Genomic DNA, 18998 nt, shown 5'->3' on the forward strand with positions numbered 1-18998 from the left:
TTTGTTATGTTTGGACAGATTCAGGAGCGCTGTTTCCCAACCTAAGCTTCATATTTACTTGGGAATTATTAGGAATTGTGTCAATGTTTTTAATTTATTTATTAATATATATATATTTTTTTTATCATGATATGGATGTAATTTGATAAATCAGACAATATTGCTTTATAATGTCACTTAAGACACATTTTTACAGCTAAAATAAGAAGATAAGAGAGTCTAGACCTATAAGGCGTCAATGTAAGCAGCTTATTATGACCCATATTTACATTTATTGTCAGGCAGTGACCTCTAGTGGCTGTAGTAAGTAGGACAGAATAAAAGGGAGAAGTCAGGTGACGCAGGATAATGAATTAAAACTCCATGTAGAGAGGTCACCATCTTAACTTAGTTTGTAACTCAACTTATGTAGCAGCATATAAACCACAATATTTTCATAAACCTAATCAAGGAGAGTTGCTGCCTAAACTTAACCAAACTGTGACCATTTCAGCAGAAAGTACCATGACAGTGAAGGTCACCTGACTCTAGTTTCCACATCCAAAACTCAAACTGTGCAGAACTAAATGCTGTCAAGTTTTGGTTACTGTTGTGGTTCGATTTCAGCACCAAAACTGCTTGATCGTGTTTTGGAAAATATCGTGGGTTAGGCTAAAATAAGTATGTTAATTATGTTAACTGGACTGCACAAGTCCATCTGATGATAAAATGACCACAATATGAGGCTCACTTCTCTGAAAACAACACTACAGCTGTAGCGTCCTCCTTTTGAAATTTCTATTCCCATCTGGAATAACTGATTTTGTTTGTCTGTTTCACCTTAATCAGAGTTCAAATTAATGCCGAATGTTCACTCAATGAGTCAGCGTCTGTTTATGAGTCGTAATAAATCATTAAAAATCTTTTAGAACGAGTAGATGTTTATAACGGTTAAATTGAGCAAAATGTAAATGGAGTTTGGCAGCAGTGAGACCAACAGTCACTGAACTTACTCCAGAGTGGGTTTTTTCAGATCAGTGGGCTTTTTGTTTTGGAGATAACAGACTGAACTTTACACTGACAGACAACTGACAGAGTTATAAACAGCTGATGGAGGACGCTTCATCACTTGTTATTGTTGCACGAGTTTCATGCTCCTGCAGCGTTCCTGCAGCCTGCCTGAGCTTCCTTGAGTCTGGGGAAGAGGGAGCTGTAGAAAAACAACTCGCTTCAATCACACATCGTATCAAATAGGATTACAAGCTATTTAATGTACGATCTCTGGCTCCATCGTTTTGGATTCACAAATATACTGTAGCTCCTTTTATATCATGCAACCTCAGCATGACATGTTCATTAAGCCATGCCTGCAGAATCCAGTGAAGCAGATAAGGTTACAAATCTATGACAAGCAAAACAAAACATCAGTAGCTTTTCTGTGTTGTTGATGCATGTTAATTTGATTTTTTTTTACCTGTACGAGCTCTTTTATGACTGTCCAACAACTTTATGATCTCATTAAATTGATTTTGACGTCTCAAATCTCAAACCTTGTGAGTCTAATCAGTATTTTACGATGATTTCAATGGTCATTCTGTTGCTCATAAAGAGACTTAAACAGGTGTGATGCGTGTTCACACGTGCCTTTGGATAATCAGCGGACTATTAAAGGCTTTGGCTCAGTAGAAATGACCAATGTCTGAGTGACCTACATTTCTGGATTTTTATTTCCTTCACCACAGCAATGCTTAAGAGCAATAAAGGAAAAACAGCAACATTGAAAGTATTGTAAAGTAAAGAAAACACTCCTCTAAATGTGTTTGAGTCTCTGCTTTGCTTTGATTCTTTCTCTCTTCTATTGCCTTGCATTTTTTTCAGGTTTCGACATTCATGGAAGTTGACACATAAATCACAAAGTATGCTGTGATTTCGAGTTGGATAATAAGAGAAAACTGCATTTTTATTTTTTTTTTGCTTTTGTGCCACAGCAGCAGATCCGTCCCTCGGAGGGTTTGATTTTCGTTGAATTTTAGCAGAAAGAGAATGGAAGAACGAAACACCTTCCACAGCGTGATTATAACTTTCCCTGTGTCTCTCCCTGATGCAGAACTCAAACCCAGCAGCCCCAGTCTCAACCCCTTTGTTCTCAGCCCTCCACGCCAGCAGTGTCACAGCAGGACACGCTCTAACTGTTCATTCCTAAAACCATGTTTATTGCACGAGTGTCAGCTCCTGTGTAATTACAAGCGACACTTGACAGCTGCTTGTGTAACATAGTCAGAAAAGATTTTTGCTGAATTCACTCCTGAGATTGAAATTCTATTTTTTTTTCTTTTCCTGGCCTGACAGTTTTGTTGTCAGGTATTATTTTTTTGTTACTTTTGAAGTTTCCAGTTGTCGGGCTAAAATGGTTCCCTGTAGAGTTTCAAAATACTACAAAAAAAACAGTCTTGAACTGAACTGAACAAACATTCTCATGAACCCCAAAAACTTTGTCCTCATCTTAACAGCAATGATGTATAGATAAATCAAACTGTTCAAATTTAATAAGTTAACACATCAGAATGCTTTGACCAATAAGGTGACTCAGTACTTCACAACTTTATCGTAAACGGACTAAAAAGTAACACACGCTGCAGCGCGTTCTGTCACTACATATCAAAATTTGATTGGCTGATGATACGGTCAGTCAAAGCTGTAATCAAAAGGCTCGCAATACCACCAGTGCTGGTGCATTTACACGCATTCAGATATATAGGAAATCCCAGCACTGCCTCACAAGACAATAACTATATTCATTTTAGATATAAAATAGTAGCTTACTGAAAAAGTAATTGAGTTTAGACACACATTAAAGGGATAGTTCACCCAACAATGACAATTCAGTCATTATCTCACCCTCCTGCCAGCTGAAGGTTGGGTTTATTTTTTTTAGTCCACAAAACACTGCTGGAGTTTCACATGAAAACAGCACTGCAGAATCAAGTGCATGGTTACCAGATTTCAAATGTAAAAGAACCACAGAATAAAAATATAAAATGCCTCCGTACAGCTCATCTGGTGTAATGAAAAAAGTCTCCTAAAGCCCCGATATGCCCCAAAATGGAAAGAAAAAGTTATTTGCACCATATTTTAGCCTGAATCTTCACTGTAGATCCTTAGCTTGGAGCCATGCACATGCACACTGTCTGAACTGTGTGTGAACTATGTGTGACTGTGTGCAAACAGCATGTCAGGACTATAGGAGACTTGGACGAGCAGTATGGAGGCATTTTCCTGTTGTTTTTTACTTACATTATTTAGGAGATTCTGCAACACTGTTTTCCTGTGATACTCCAGCAGTGTTTTGTGGACTGAAAAAACTAAACCCGACCCTCAGTCGGCACAAGGGTGAGTAGATGATGATGATGATGGCCCTGACAGCCCACCACCAGTCATTAATGTCTGAGAGTGTGGGCGTAGGAAAGGTGATGATTTTAGAGGCAGTATGTTTGATGCTGGTAAGTCTGTTCTGTGGATGAACAGCCTCGTATAAAGTGGGGAGTGAAAGGAGCTTCAAAAAAGTATTGATGAAAATAAACTGAAAGAAAAAATACATTAGAGAACCATTGAAAGTTTAAAAAAATCTAACTACTGATATACTTATTATAAATGTTTGAACTTTCTAAATAAAGTTGTTTGAATACTTGCGTGTTGAAGCCACGATAATCTTTGCTGCCACCACTTTGTCTCCTACATGACGTTAAATCTGCTGCTGTTTGGTCCTGATCATCTCCTGTATGTCAGTATGGAGTCAGACGATAGCTAATCTTTTCTCATGTAGCTCCGAGCCATGCTATAGCCACTGCTAATCTCTTAGCCTGCAGCATTAGCCCATGCTAAGGCTAATCCCTTTTTGTGTAGCACCGGGCCGTACTAACTCTAATCCGCTGTTGTGTAGCCGTGCTAATGCTAATCCAGCTGTCAGTCAGGGAAGTGTTGACCAGCAGGGAGACGAGAGGAGTCCCTCTGAGACACCTGTCTGCTCCAGCTCTCTCCTCCTTCACTCTTTATCTCCTACGGAGAGTCTGACTTCACCTCTTTTTTTTTGCTTACATCTGGTATCTCAGCCTTCTTTTTGTCACTTGACCCCTTTTTTATTCTCACTTCAATTTCTCCATTTCTATCTGAATACATTCCTGCTAATCTCTTTTTTAATCCACCCCTCCTTCACGACGATGTCACACGTAGAGGTGGATGCTTAACCTCACATAAACTCTGGTTTTTCAGCAACAATAAATCTTCGCTCACATAATTTATATGAAAATGGAGGCGGTGAATCTCTGCTGAGGTGTTTGCTATCATTGTTCCTTTCACATTTTTATGATCTAGATAAATGAATAAATGGAAGAAGAAAGAAAATAAATAAAAAAATTTCACTTGGGTGCGTTTATAAGAGGATAAAGCTGCATTATTTTACATTGTTCTTACAGTCTACTCTGGTCTATTCTGTATGTGAGCTCCGAGCCCATTTGTTTCTTTTAAAGATGCAAATCTTTAAGTCAGATTTATTGCTAGAGCCCAGTATTACAAAACACAATTTGCCTCAGGGGGGATTTACATTCTGTAGAGTGTGTAACACCCCCCCTGTTCTGAAGACCCTCGAAAGAGTAAAGAAAAACTTCTGATTTTTAACAGAGAAAAATGGAAGAAACCTCACGCCAGAAGATGGGTCCCCCTCCCAGGATGAACAGATGTGCAGTAGATAAATCTTTAAAAATCTGATCTCAGAAATATAGTTTCATTTCCTAAAAGGCTCAGTAATCCCCTGTAAAAGCATGACACTGCAGACGCCACAGTTTCCTGCTCCAACAGGAGGAAACAGTGAATTAGAATTTATTGGGGACTCTTTTCAGCAGAGGATTAATCCACATTTGGTGCTCTAGTATTTGACGCAGTATTTCTATTCCTTGAATGGTGAAGGAGTGAGCTGTCCTCCTCTGCCTCTGATTAGCTCGCCCTGATATTCTTACTTTAATCCTTTTTAACATCACTCCTCATCTATAAAACTAACCAACGAAGGTGAGTGCGAGACAATCAGAAGCAGAGTAAGGCAGATCATTACTTTGCCATCCTAGGAAAATAAATTTGGTTACCTCAAGTATGACGTTAAACACAGTTTGGTTAGTTTTAGGCAACAAACAGTTCATCCTCAGACTAAACCCCGGAACAGGTTGATTGTAAAATAGTCCCAAAACAACAAATACAACCAGTGGAGAGTACCGGCACTGACAGGTTTACTGGACCTACACTATGTTACGCAAGTCACGTGACTTTAAACAGGTGGTTTACGCTCTAAAACAGTTGCAGTTTGGTTAGTTTTAAGAAAAAGACAGAAAAAGATTATGGTTTGGGTTAAAATAACTGTTAAATCTGACATCACGTCCATAACAAAGATTTAAGTTACTCAAAACTTTAAATAACTCTAAAGAGCTTCAACGGTTCTTAAATGAATTGCCAGTTATTTTGATTATCATTCTCTGAGTTCAGCCTCTTAAATGTGAATATTTTCTGCTTCATTTAATCGTCTCTGGCAGTAAGCTGAATATCTTTGGGTTTTGAGTAAAACAGGACATTTCAGGACGTCAATTAATCAGCTCTGAAAATACTTGTCAGTTGTGGCCCTGTAACGCTACATTTACTTTTTGTTTCATACAGCTCCTTACACTTCTGTCCAACAATAAACACATATAGCTATACATGTTTTTTTGGTGAGGACAGGCTGGACACAAGCTAAAATAAATATATTATGTTATGTCACATGGCGTACAGTACGTGACCTTAGTGTATTCAATTTTAAATAGATTTTTGTTTTCACATGGGACTCAGATCCCAGTCTCCTGGGTGAAAGTCCCGTTTGTTTGATCCGTCCACTGACCCCAGCCTCCCCTGTTCAGACTTCTTCAATCCTTTGCACCGCCTCGCCTGACTTCCTTCTTTGCTCCTGTCATAACTAGTACAGCCACTGGTCACATAGGTCCTGATAAGCTGCTTGCACAGACGACATGTCTCTGGTGAGGACGGGCTGATTTGTCTCTGTGCTTAACAATAAACATGACCAATGGATAGGATAATTATAAAATGATGATCTTGTAATAAAAATTGTAAACACGCATAAACTTAGAATATTAGGAGGTTATTTGAACAAAATGTTAATGATTTAGGACTGGAACTGTCCAACTGAAAAGGAAAACACAAACACTTTTTACTTGTGATGTCTTAGACATAATCTGATAAGTTGCTTTTCTTTCCTGGCAGCTGTGAACTCACCATTCTGAGGTACTTTAGTTACAATTTTTGGACTTGCATCTTCAAATTAGATCTGCTGGAAGTTTTCTAATCTCCTGTTCTCCCCAGTTATCTGCTGTTTATTTGATTCTCCGGCTAGACAGCTTCCTGTCGTCGCTAAACTTCTCCGCTTTCTAGCGTCTGAGCGGAACAGCTTGAAGTTTCCCTCAGTGACTGTTTTTCCTCCTTCCTCCTCCCACTCACCTCCACCAACTCCTTCCCCCTGTTATTTATGCTCTTTTCTGCTTATTTTTACACAAACACGGTTGTTTCACCGCCGTTGTCCGTCATGTTGTGCTTTAAAGTCTAAATCTAATTCAGCTGCACCTTATCATCAGCACTTTCCTGCATTTTCCTTTTTGTTTTGAAGCTGCAGTTATTACAGCTTGCCTTTTTCTGTCATTAATCTCTGCTGCACAAATTGTGTTTTTGCTGTGTTCTTCTGTTGTGGCAGCATTTTATCACCTTGTTTAATTACCTTACTTGTATCTTTTTTTTTAATGCTCCTGCAAAGTAAATTAACTAAAGTAAACACAAGTACATCCCTGCAGGCCTGGAGCCAATTCAAGTCAATAAATTTAGAAAATGGGATTCTTCAAGTAAAAAATGTATCAGGGAAAACAAGATATATATTTGCCAATGCACAGGATGTGATGTAACTATTCCTCCGAAAGGCGAAGAGTCACCTACGCTACACCCACACCACTCTGACATCAAACTTAGAGAAAAATTCCTCCTTCAGGCGCCTTGTTGGCACAATGATATAAATCATCAATCTGTGATGCTTCCAGGAATTCTTCTGTGAAGAAATGTTCTAATTTATTTTTTTTGGTGTGCCCGCTTTCCCTTAACCTTCCTCGTCGGCTTCACTTAGCGCTTTCTTGCATTTCCCAGAATGCCTCAGGAGGAACCAGAGAGAGCAAACTCGAACAATCAGATGCAGGTTACAGTGTGTAGGTGGACAGAGTGATGATGAACGTAAGAAAAGTAAGAGGAGGCTTTCTAGCTGAGAGAATTGAGAGTCGTGTCACTTCATCAAAATCCATCTTTTTCATCTGTCGAGGCAGAAAACGGATCTCTTCTTCTTTTCTGATGGATGGTTGTTGAGTGTTGGAGTAAATGTCAGCAGCTTTAGACAAAACTCTCGTTCAGTGATTCTGAAAGAACAACAACAGAATGTTTTTTTTGCATTATTGAGTATTGATACATCAAGATTCCTCTTTTTTCCTCTGAAATGTTAAAAACAATTAATGATTTATTCTGTATTCAGGGTATAAACATTAATCTATCCAGCTAAATAAGATTTTAGTAAAAATAAAAAATGACTTGACCTTGTTGAGCTTCTGTGCTGTAAAATCTTGCAGGTTGAAGTTGTGTTTGATTGTCAGTTGGCAAAAACTTTATATTTCCTGAAGTGCTTTGGTCTAAGTGACTGGAATCGATTCATTTCACCTTTTCCTTCACCTCCTGAACCAACAAGGCAGGTGAGAGTAGTGTGAGTGAAAGCAAACTGTCCACTTCAGCCGAACAGACGGCCCTATCTCCCTCCAAATTGCCGTGATTCTCCAGAGGCCGTACGCCTGTTTAGCCATGCCAAGCTCTCAAATCAAATCCAACACTTTGATGAAATCCACCCTGAACGTGTCATCTACCGTATACCTCGTTCAACTCAAATTAGGAGGCAAGATGCTTTAACTGTCATTCCAAGTTTCTGCACTTTATCTCCTCTGTAGCTGCAGACGATGTCTTGATTATGCTAATCTTTCACAGAAATAAGAAACACAAGATTACATCCTATTTTTGATTTTGTGCTTCTTTGCCTTGAAAATTGAGTTTTCCATCAAATGTCAGACGAAAAGTGAAAACATGTCCATCAAAATTTTCTTAAATCCCAAGGGGAGATTTTCAAATGTCTTATTTTGTCTGTCAAACAGTCCAAAGACCTACAGCTCAGACAGTTGTCCTTATAGATCAATGATTCATTTCATTTCAGCTCAGAACTTAGTGACCCAAAACAAATGAACCTATATCAACATTAACTATTAAGTTTTTGAATTTTATGATTTTATATGTTGTACTGGAGCTCTCTGGTTAATGTTTTGTAATATAATGTTTTAAAAGTGTTTGGTTAGGTTAAGTTATGTATGTTAGTTAACAGTCAATGTCTTTTGGTTTCAGACGGGACAAGCAGCCGTCTCATGGGTAAAAGTCTGGGTACATTGACAAGGTTTCTCTGATTCTAGTCTCACATAGCCAGACCTCTCTCTGCAGCTCTCAGTGATGGAGAAAGGTCTGACTTCAGGTGTACACATTTTGCTGTAAGGGAAAAAACACCATGCCTTGTTTGCATTCCTTTAAACCAATCACAAATATCCTGGGTGGAGCTAAGCCCAGGATGCAGCGATGGTGCTGCTGCAAGATAGTGTTGAGGCAGAACTTGTTTTAGTGGAACATTTGCATGTCAGGAGGTGATCGCTGGCATTAAATTGACTACATCACTGCAAAAGAAAAGGTCACAGCTGTTAGCTTGTTTACCATTGATGCCCCAGACGCTAATGTGCTGTTTTCAGCATGTAGGTCACAACTAGGTGGTTGTTCTCGTTTCCTGGGGACTTTGAAAGTGGATGCCACAATGCCGCTTGAAACAAGCAATCAGTGGTAGGACTTATGCGCAGAGTTTGCATCCTGTGAGTTAGACTAGCAGCATCGGCAAGTTCTGGAGTCTGTGTACCGATCTGATACCACATAACGTATTGGCCCCGGTATGGCACTATGCTACTTCCAAGCAGGGTCCTGTACACCAAATGTTATGATCAGTGGAGGAGAGAAACGCCAACTTCACTTTGGCATCAGATTGAGTTTCAAACTCTGCTTCTGTAACAGGCCGTGGTCAGCAGAATGTCTCTGAAGTCTGTGTCAGGAAGAGGAATAACCCAAGTTTCCTCCTTGCTGGTTTTTTAGTGAAGCCAAGACTGACACTGCAAACCTGACTGACTAATTAACTGACTGACTGATCATCTGGGTTCCTTGAGGACCTGGTGTGTATATATTGTACATAATCTCTGTTGGTGAACTGCGAATACACATGCTGTTATTTCAGTCCTTATTTTCTGATTGAGGTTGGTTTTGTGGGGATCTGCGGTAAAAACGGAGCCGTCTTTCTTCTGTGATTGTGAACTGGATTGGACTGTTTTGAGGTTGTGAGAAAAATGTCTTTATCACGTGGATTGAACCCTGAGCTCTGAATTTTTTTTAACACTGGGTACTCAGTATCAGCTGATATGCACAGTACAAGTATTGGAATTGGTATCAGTAAGGGAACATTCATTGCAACAACTTTGTCGCTATTCATACTACATCACTTTACTCGCTCCTTTGCTCTCATCATAATTATTACAGCCACTAAAGGTCGGCCCCTAAAGGCTGAATGTCCTCCCAAATGTCTGCCTGGAAGACACGTTCCACACATCCACAGACGGTATTCTGTAGCCTATTGTAGCGAAGGGGGCCTCCAAAAACAAACTGGAGGCTTGCTGATATCAGCACAGAGCCCATATTAGAAACATCTCATGGATTTGTTTGTGCTCAGACACAGAAGTAATAATAGGCTTAAAAATAAATGTAAATATAAGTGGTGATAAGCAGCTTGTACACTGATGATTATAGTGTATGCAACCTGAAGAAAAAGAAAAAAAAATGAAACAAAAAATAAATCTCAGATTTTGACAAGTTTTAAATGAGGCATGTAGACATTCTTTCAGAAGGATTAACGGTCAGTTGTCTGCAACTTTCAGGTTTGATTCATTAATATTTATATTGTAATTGTCAAAATTTGCATCTCTGTACAATTGCCAAAAGTACCACTGGCAGTGGACTTTGCTTTCACACTTTCTGCCTGTCCAGCTGAGGAATTCTGAACAAAGGAAAAGAGGCAGAGCAGCCCTGGATGGAGGGCAAGAAAGGCAAGATAGAGGGGGAGGTGGATAAAGAGAGTGGGAGGGAAAGAAGTGACAGGAGGGACAGACGACAGAAGGAAAGAAGCTTTAGGAATACTAATGAATTAATGATGCAACATGTTGACATTTCTCTTTTTTTCTCCTTTCCATCTCTACTGCACTCCTTCCTATTTTTCCCCCTCCCTCCCTCCCTCTCCTCCTCCTCTTTCTCTGCCTTTCTGCAGGTAGGAGGGTGCCCTTGTTAGCTTGTCATCCTGTTGTAACCCTGAGGCCAGTGATGTGACTGGAATGTGAATTTACCACAAAAGGACTACCTGAGGACTCCCTGCTTCCCCAAGAAACTCAGGTAGGTCGTCTATAATGGAATTTTTGATGCAGTAATTCTGGATGTGGTCTGATTCTGCGTGTGTGCTGTCATTAAAAATGGTGACCATGTTAAATGTTTGATTGAGGCCTGACAAGGTTAGCAGCTTTACTTGGAAATCTGACTGAAAGTGCAAGGTCATTCATCTAAAACATTAATTAGCAAGGAATGTTGATGATTTATTGTTTGTTATGGCTTATAACATTGTGGAAATGACTGGTGCATGGGCAGTAGTGACTGCTCAAATAGCTGTAAAATTCATAGTAAAGAATCTGGTGAAAATGGCTCAAATGTCTGGTCGCTGGCGCTGCATCAGCACTGGAGAAAGGCCTGACGGCACACATAATTGTTCTGCTTTATGGAAAAATGCTCTGGTTTGTTTGTATTTCTTTAAACCAATCACAAAATAATGTATTGGGGGAACTTGCATTGGTGGAACATTTTCAGGTGGGGAGGCCCTGGCATTAAAATCACTAAATCCCCACAAAAGAAGACATAACAGCTGCTAGCTTGTTTGTATGATTAGTATCCATTTTTGGGTAACTTGCCATTTTCAGCTTGTAGATTGCTAGTTCAAAGGTAGTTTTTTTTGTTTACTGAAGAGACATAAAAATGGTGACACACAGATAGCAGAAGGAGAGGAGAACTCTGCCTGAAACAGGCAGTCAGTGGCAGGCTGATACCCGCAGTTGACATCTGGAGTCAGACTAATGTTTGACTGTAGATAAGTGTCTTTTTCTTTCAGTCCACTTGTCCTGTGACATTGTAGTTTCTTGTCATTTTTCACTTTTGCCATCATTAACACAATGTTTATGTCTCACAATTTGTGTAATCTTCACAAGAACTGGGTTTTGTCCTTCTTTACTTTGATACTTGAGAGCTGTACCCTCAATGCTGGAGCAGCTCTCATGAGGGGAAGAAGGAAGTCATTTTCATTTTGTTTAGTTCTAAATTTTTCAATGACTCTGCACACTCATAGTTCAGCCACACAAGTGTTGTTCTGTCTGATTAGATCTCTTCTCAGAAGTGGGGGCATGTGCAGACTGCGCTTGATTGACATTTACATGGCAGCAATTTTGGAAAACACTTTTCTTCAAAGCAACTCGCATTATTTTCAGCGCATACACACATCAGGGGCAATTTGGGGTTCAGCGTGTCTCTCAAGGACACTTGAGTGTGCAGTGCACTTTACTGTCAACCCCACTGAGCTACAGCTACTTCTCTTGTTTCTTGTTTTTTGTTACTTCAGTCAGAGCTGGGCAATTTGCAACTTTTGTCAGCAGTTTGCCGAACTTAAACCTGAGCTACAAACAGCTGTGTGCACAGCCTTTAAGATATAAAATACAGAAAATCAGTTTGTGGCTGTATGAGGACACATTGTCTTCTAATATCTAGAAGTCTATTATGCCTTGAAATGGGGTCACTTTGGCCACTTATGAGAGTATCTGTTATAGCTAGTTGTTACCACTGATCATTCCCTCCAGTGCACTAGGCTTTTTAAGAACCACACTCAAGAGGACACTGTAATACTGGTTATGACTGGAGTTGGGAAGTAATTCATCCAAAGTAACTGCTGTGGTGTTCCAGCCTGATTTGGTGAGATGAAGTGATAATTGCCTGCATTAACTGACGTAACTTCTTAACGGACACACAGTCTCCTGACCTTTAACACAATGTTTGTGCTGTTTTTATTCAGCCCTTTCCTGTGTCTGTTTCTGTGTGTGAGCGTCCATGTTTCTTTGTGGCTATTTTCCTTTTGTGACGTGTTCCAGTGTGAGTCAGCACACTTTGAGGTTGCTTTTAAGCAAGCCTACATAGACACACACACACACACACACACACACACACACACACACATACACAGTAATAGTGTGAGTGTGTGTGTGTGAGTGTTTTCCTGAATAGATGTAAAGGATGGGACGAACCCTCTGCTGACTCATGCACAGCTGGTGGCACCACTGTTTTTTTTCTGTTTTTTTTTTCAACTGATCACATTAGTAGACAGAGCTTGTAAAATTTCATCAACATACTTTACATAATAGAGCTGCTCCTAACGTAATCCTGAAGCATGGATGTGTCTAGATGGTAACTTTAAATTTGCAAAACTTTTGCACATGCACACTTGATTCAGCACAGGCTTTTAGCAGTCAGGTGATTTATCATAAAGAGCAACAAAGACCATGTAAGGACGAGGTTGTGGTGGACGGACAGGTGAAACAAACACTGGACTTTTACGCAGGAGACTCAGCTTCCCTTTTTTTTAGTTTTTCAGTTGCAGTTTTGTTTTGGTTTAGGCAGCAAAATGTTTTTGTTGGTTCTTGCAGACAACAGCAGAGAGATTGGTGTGATTTGCTCAAACCTTCCACATTTTCATGTTACTGGACTGGCATTAGCGAGGAAATAACTAAAGGAGGGCCCATTGAGGTGTAATGCTGAGATGAAACCAAGTAAAGGAAGAAAAATTGGATTACAAATGAGGCTTTCATGAGGTGCAGCGTTTCCTTCTCTCACTCCCTTTAGTGTGGACTTTGGGTTTTTGTAACTTTGCAGACATTTTACATGTACAGAAAAGCTCTAAAACACACTACATGAAAAAGAAAGCTCCCAAAAGGCATAATAAGGCCACTTTAAATGATAAATCCACTTGTTTCATTCTGTCATCTTTAAATTCATGTCCTTAACTTGACCCTTCTAGTCTCCTTCTTGTCTTCCTTTATTCCAAAAGTCTATGCAGCCATTTTGCAAAATAAAATGTCCCGGTAAAGCCTTACAGTTGAGTCGTTTAGCTTAACTTATCCAGAGTGACTCACAATGGCTGCAAAAGTATAAGCTGCAATAAGCCGCAATTCCTGCGTCATCCACAGTACAAGTGTCCAAGAAGAAGAGCTGTAAGAGGATTGCAGGGGTCAGAGCCGCAGTGCATGGACAAAAGATGGAATAAATATTCCTGTGTCCATAAAAAAAACCGTGCCGGGGCATGAAATGAGAGCTGAAAGACAAGATTCAGGGTGGAAATGTCTCTCCTATTTGGTTTTTAAACTGTCTCAGGTGGTAAAATCAGCAGTGAGAGAGAACACCGAGAGAACATAACACTGACTGTATTTTATTTAAGGATGATTAAATATTATTACTTTCTTATGCAAGAAAAATAATCCTGCCGAGCACCATTTGAATTAGATTATTGATTCAAGAATTCTGGTCTTCACTTTTCTTATGAAGTTATTCAATTTGTAGTTTTATCAGACAAGAACAAGTCTGAAAAGTGAATTACGAGACAGACCACACAAAACCTCTATTCAGAGCGAGCTCCAAGGCTTTTCTTCTTCCAGGAATCGAGCCAATTTTGCGAGTGGTCGAGTTTAAATCACAGACTTAAAGAAACTAGTTGAATGAGCTTTATTTTGAGTAAGAGATGTTGTAAAAGGTTTTCAGATTTATTGTGACAATCACTTGTGGTGCAAGAGCAACTTCTGCAGTGGAGACAAAAAAGACATTTGGTGCACAAAATAACTGAGAACTACTTTTATAGCACTTTTTATAACACTGCAAAGAACAGATAAAAGAAATATGAGACAACAAAAGAACATTAGTAAAGGAACCAGCAAGGAACACATTTTCAACAACATTAAACAGTAAGAGATATATAGATGAATATAGATTCTAAAATAATGTACACAACATGGAAATATTAACAAGAAAATACAGAACAGGAAAGTTTGGCTCATCTATCAGCCAGTGAGAACAGTTGTATGTCCTCTGTGTCTCTGGAAAAGCTGTCAGAAGTTAGAAAAATAGTCATTCCATGAAAAGTGATAAGTTTGGGTCTCTGTGCTCAAAGCAAAACACCATGCAGCATGAACTGTCAGTATTGTTTTCAATGTCTGAAGACACAAATTGAAATGAATTTATTAGCAGGAAGTAAAATAAAATGATGTAATTAATTATATAATATAATTTAGGGCCCCGACTAATGATTATTTTCATTGTAGATTAATCTGTTGATTATTTTTTTCAATTAACCGGATAATTTTTTGATTCATATGTCAGAGAATAGTGAAAAATGATGATCAGTGTTTCCTAAAGCTCAAGATGACGTCTTCAAATGTCTTGTTTTGTCCACAACCCAAAGATATTCAGTTTACTGTCAGAGAGGAGAAAAAAAGAGAAAAGAATCACATTTAAGAAGCTGAAATCAGAGAATTTTGTGAATTTTTTCTTAAAAAACTACTCAAAGCAATTAATTGTTCATAAAAATAGTTGGCAATTAATTTAGGGCTATAAAAAATGATCTTTTTGTAGATTTTTCTCTCAGAACATTCTGTCAGGTGTAGAAAAATGCATCCCGTTACTCAAAAAACATTAGGAAAACATTTTTTAATCACATTTCAAAATTTATTTGAATAAAATGATCTTTTTTACATTTAGTGTCATACTACTTGGTGTTAGCTTTGACCACCGAGAGAATTTCAACCATATTACTTCTAGTCTTTCCACTCTGACACATTCAGTCCTGTCACAGGGGTGGAAAATGTGTTTTATTTCAGGTCAACCGTATTTATCAAAAAAGATCTCTGCACGCCTGAATGTATGACGGGTGCATCGGAGGAAGATTCAACTTTAAGAAAACTAGAAAGACTCCTGCACACTGTCTCGCTTTCTGCTGATTTATTAAATATCCGACGTTTCGGTCTGGACGACGGTCGTACCATATTTGTCATTCTATGGATCAGTTTCTATTGACTGACAGTGTCAGAGTGATGTCATCAGGTTTATCTCAGCTTCAGCTTTCAGACTTTTCATGTTTTAACAGAAAACATGTCTTACCAACTAAAAAATGCTGACATTTATGAGGCAGAGAATGTGTAGTGAAAACCAACATTGAGCTGCATTATGGGAAGTGTAGGATTTTTGGAGGCATACAGGGGTCTAAAAATCTGTCTCTTGCATTTCTTAACTTTATGAAAGCATAATATTACAATGATGGAGAGCTCTTTTAATAATGAACAGTGACTAAGTGCATATTCAGCAAGTCTGATCCCAGAGGGAGTGACACTCTTGACTCATGTCCCTCTCAGTGTCTTCAGTCTGTCCCACCGGGCCACTGCTGCACCTCCTGCTTCATCGTGTGTTTAATATGCAGGAGGAGAGAGGAGGACGCTCGGAGTGTGTGTTGAAGTGATGATCATGATTACACATCAGGATGACAGGAGAGCCTGTCCTCCCCAAAGAGCTCTGGTGCTCAACACTCCCCCCTCCCCCTCTCTCTTTCTGTCTTTCTCTTTTTTTTATCCTGTGCAAACACATGTACAGACTGTCCTTACACACACACACACACACACACACACACACACACACACACACACACACTGACACATCCACACACAAGCCCTGAAAATCTAATTTTGTGCCATTTCTTCTGAGAATAGATCAGGGTGGGCGCCGCACCCGCTGGGAGCTGGTTAACTCTGTGTGTGCATGTGTGTGTGTGTGTGTGTGTGTGTGTGTGTGTGTTCCCTCTCTAATCTCCATCTGATTAGTGCAGAACAGGGAGGATGAAGGGGAAAGGGTCCACTTTCAGCCAATCACGGACTGAGTGTGTGTGTGTGTGTGTGTGAAGGAAGGCGATCGCGTCCTCTCACAGAATCAGTCATTGGATATTCCAGATCCTTTTCAATTTTCTAGATCATTTGCTTTCATCCATTTATCCTCGGCTCCCAGCGCACGTCCAGTCTCAGTGTGAACCTCCGCTGATGTTACACACGAAACCCCTCTGGTTATTAATACTGAAAAGAATTGACAGTGACGTGTAAGCTGATCATCTGCCCACCACTGTGGCAGAAAGAGGTGGAATATAAATGAGCATGATTATTGTGCAGCAGTGCGAGTTTAAGCTCAACTTAATATTTATTGTGATTTATTATTTATTATACCATGGTCTGGGTGAATACTCCTTTCCGATTGGCTGGCAGGTGTGCGTTGAAACTATTTGACGCGCACATTGTTTGGAAATTCATCCCAACTCATATCCAACTTGTAGCCATAGCAACATTAAAGACAAAACTCACACTACTTCCTGACTGGAGGCGATGCAGCGATGCGAACAAGCGAGCGAGTGAACAGCTGATTGCTTCAGTTTTTCCTAAATAAGTCGTCCTAACCTGCTCTGTGCATCAGCTTGGACATATGTGAATGTTCCTTGTTTAAAAAAATCTCTCGCCCTGGATCTATTCCAGCTAAGTTTCACACACCTCCAACCTGTTTTTATCTGGTTAAAATCTACGTGACATCCTTGACATTTGTATTTCCCCTCATCAAAGCAGTCAAAGGGAGGACGAGGGACTAATTAAAGAGGATGAGGAGAAGCGGCACCTTTGATATGCTCCACAGCAGCCTTTTTACAGGAATATCCTAAGAAACAACAGGGAACTGTCTAAACTAAACTATCCTCCAACTTACAGAAACTATCTAGAAAATTATGTTACCTATGAAAAAATAAGACACCTAATTTACTCATCTACAGAAGGAATTAGCAAGGAGCAAGACAGCTGGGGTTCATTGTAAAAGGGACTTACTGGGACTAATTCGACTTGGACTGATCAAATATCACCTCTGTGCATGAATAATCAACAATAGCCTAATTTCACACATGATCCATGATGATGAAGACACAGAAAAATAGACATGCATCTGCACTGTAACCTACATCATGACTTTTTGCAAATGGCTGAGTGGGGGTTTCCATTTCTAAAACCTGGAAAATTGGAAAAACGGATGGAGTCGCTCTTCAATAAGCACAACAGTTTTTGTGTTGATTTCAGTCTGTTTTGATACTTCCTGTTGAATTGTACACATGTTGGATTTAGTTTTTTAGGAGTTAAATGTTCACATACTTTCACTGAATACAGAAAAGTCACACTCAGTTAATTGCAAATCTAATATTATTAGATTATTTCTGGAAACCAGATTATGTAAATCAGTTCCTCCAGGATTTCACAGGCTGGCTTTGGGTTCTTTGCTGCCAAAAATGTCTGATTTCAAAGCAGCTTTTCCAGAAAATTGTGAAGCTTATATGCATTTTTTATTTTTGCAATTAAATTGCAAAAGATTGTTTTTTCTTTTGTTTTTTTTTTTGTATAATTCATTAAAAGTTTTAAAAGTTAAAAAGTTAATTCACCAAAAAGGCTCATGATTCCAAAACCTCAAACAAAATCTGCTGTATTTGCAGATGAAATGCACCTGGGGAGTATTCCACAAAAAGGCAAAATCTTTTTGAAGCTCGAAGTCAGTTAAAACAGCAAGCACAAAATTGTAAAATAAAAGTGGACGGGGAATTGATTAATGTCGACAACAATGACAAACCTTGTGATCTTTTCAGTGCCTGTGAACAAATACAAAAATAGAAAAGCTAAAAAATAGTGAATCATTAAACAAAACATTGGGGGACTGCTATTATTGGTAGAACTCACGGGGATGATTGGCTCAATTTGTGGAAAAGTTGCAGAGTTTGAACAATTTGCGTGAACTGTTGCGATCACAACATTGCAACTTCCTGGAGGGACCGCTAAAAATGTTTTACATGCACCACGAGCCTCTGAGGAGCCTGACAATATTTTTAAAAATCAAATGTCACTAAAGTGAAATTAAACTCACTCGCTGATTCCCTGCAGACGAGTGAAGAACTCTTGGCTGAACCTTGAATTTTTAGAACACGTACAGAAATAGTTTTCATTTGTGCTGGCAGCTCCGTCCCAGAAGGACCCGCCACAGTCTACAAAAAGAAAAAAAAAGTTTAAAACCGCTTCTGATTTTAAAACAGGGGGAGAGCTGAAATTACAGACCCCGGCATAAACGATAAAACAGTAAGGGCGGTTCAGCGCTGTCCTTCAGGCTCTTATCACAGTGTCTCTGGAGAACACACTGCGTTACCAAACGGTCCAGCACTGTCCTCGTCCTCAGATTTAACATCTAAATTGATAATTCAAGCAGGGAGCTCTTGACATAAAGGCCTCTACTGGGAGCTGGAAATGTGATCACACGGCTGATATATCGTTCCATCACCAGGAGATGTGGTGGTATTCCTCCAAGGTGCGCTCGCTCTCCAAGGAGCAAATCACAGTCCACAAAACTCTAAAACTGTCTCTTTACTGTGATTCAGATCCCTGCATCAGCGTGCAATCTCAGTCATTTATCATGTGAAATGGTGGACATGTAATCTTTATCTGCAGCATCCGTGTATTCTAATAGAACAAGAAATGAGCGACCTTTGACTTCCTCTCTCCGTATCCCATTCTCTGGCTCTATTTCTCTGTCTGACCTTATAACTCTGAATGAGGAATTCCGTTATTTTTATACCTGGGCCCTATTTTTTATAT

The 18998-nt window shown here is 39.4% G+C and overlaps 1 protein-coding gene across 2 annotated transcripts in view; it reads left to right on the forward strand.

Moving 5' to 3' along the window:
• LOC146328576 (leucine-rich repeat and fibronectin type III domain-containing protein 1-like protein) overlaps positions 1–18998 on the forward strand; it is a 431073-nt gene that overhangs the window by 88971 nt on the left and 323104 nt on the right. For both annotated transcript variants that reach the window (XM_084717612.1, XM_084717613.1), the window contains exon 3: positions 10487–10608. The gene's annotated coding sequence lies outside the window, so the exon portion shown is untranslated. The remainder of the gene's footprint in view (positions 1–10486; positions 10609–18998) is intronic.

Source organism: Lutjanus erythropterus, chromosome 4, assembly GCF_056507025.1.
Source record: "Lutjanus erythropterus isolate fLutEry1 chromosome 4, fLutEry1.hap2, whole genome shotgun sequence".
Lineage (NCBI taxonomy): Eukaryota > Metazoa > Chordata > Actinopteri > Lutjaniformes > Lutjanidae > Lutjanus > Lutjanus erythropterus.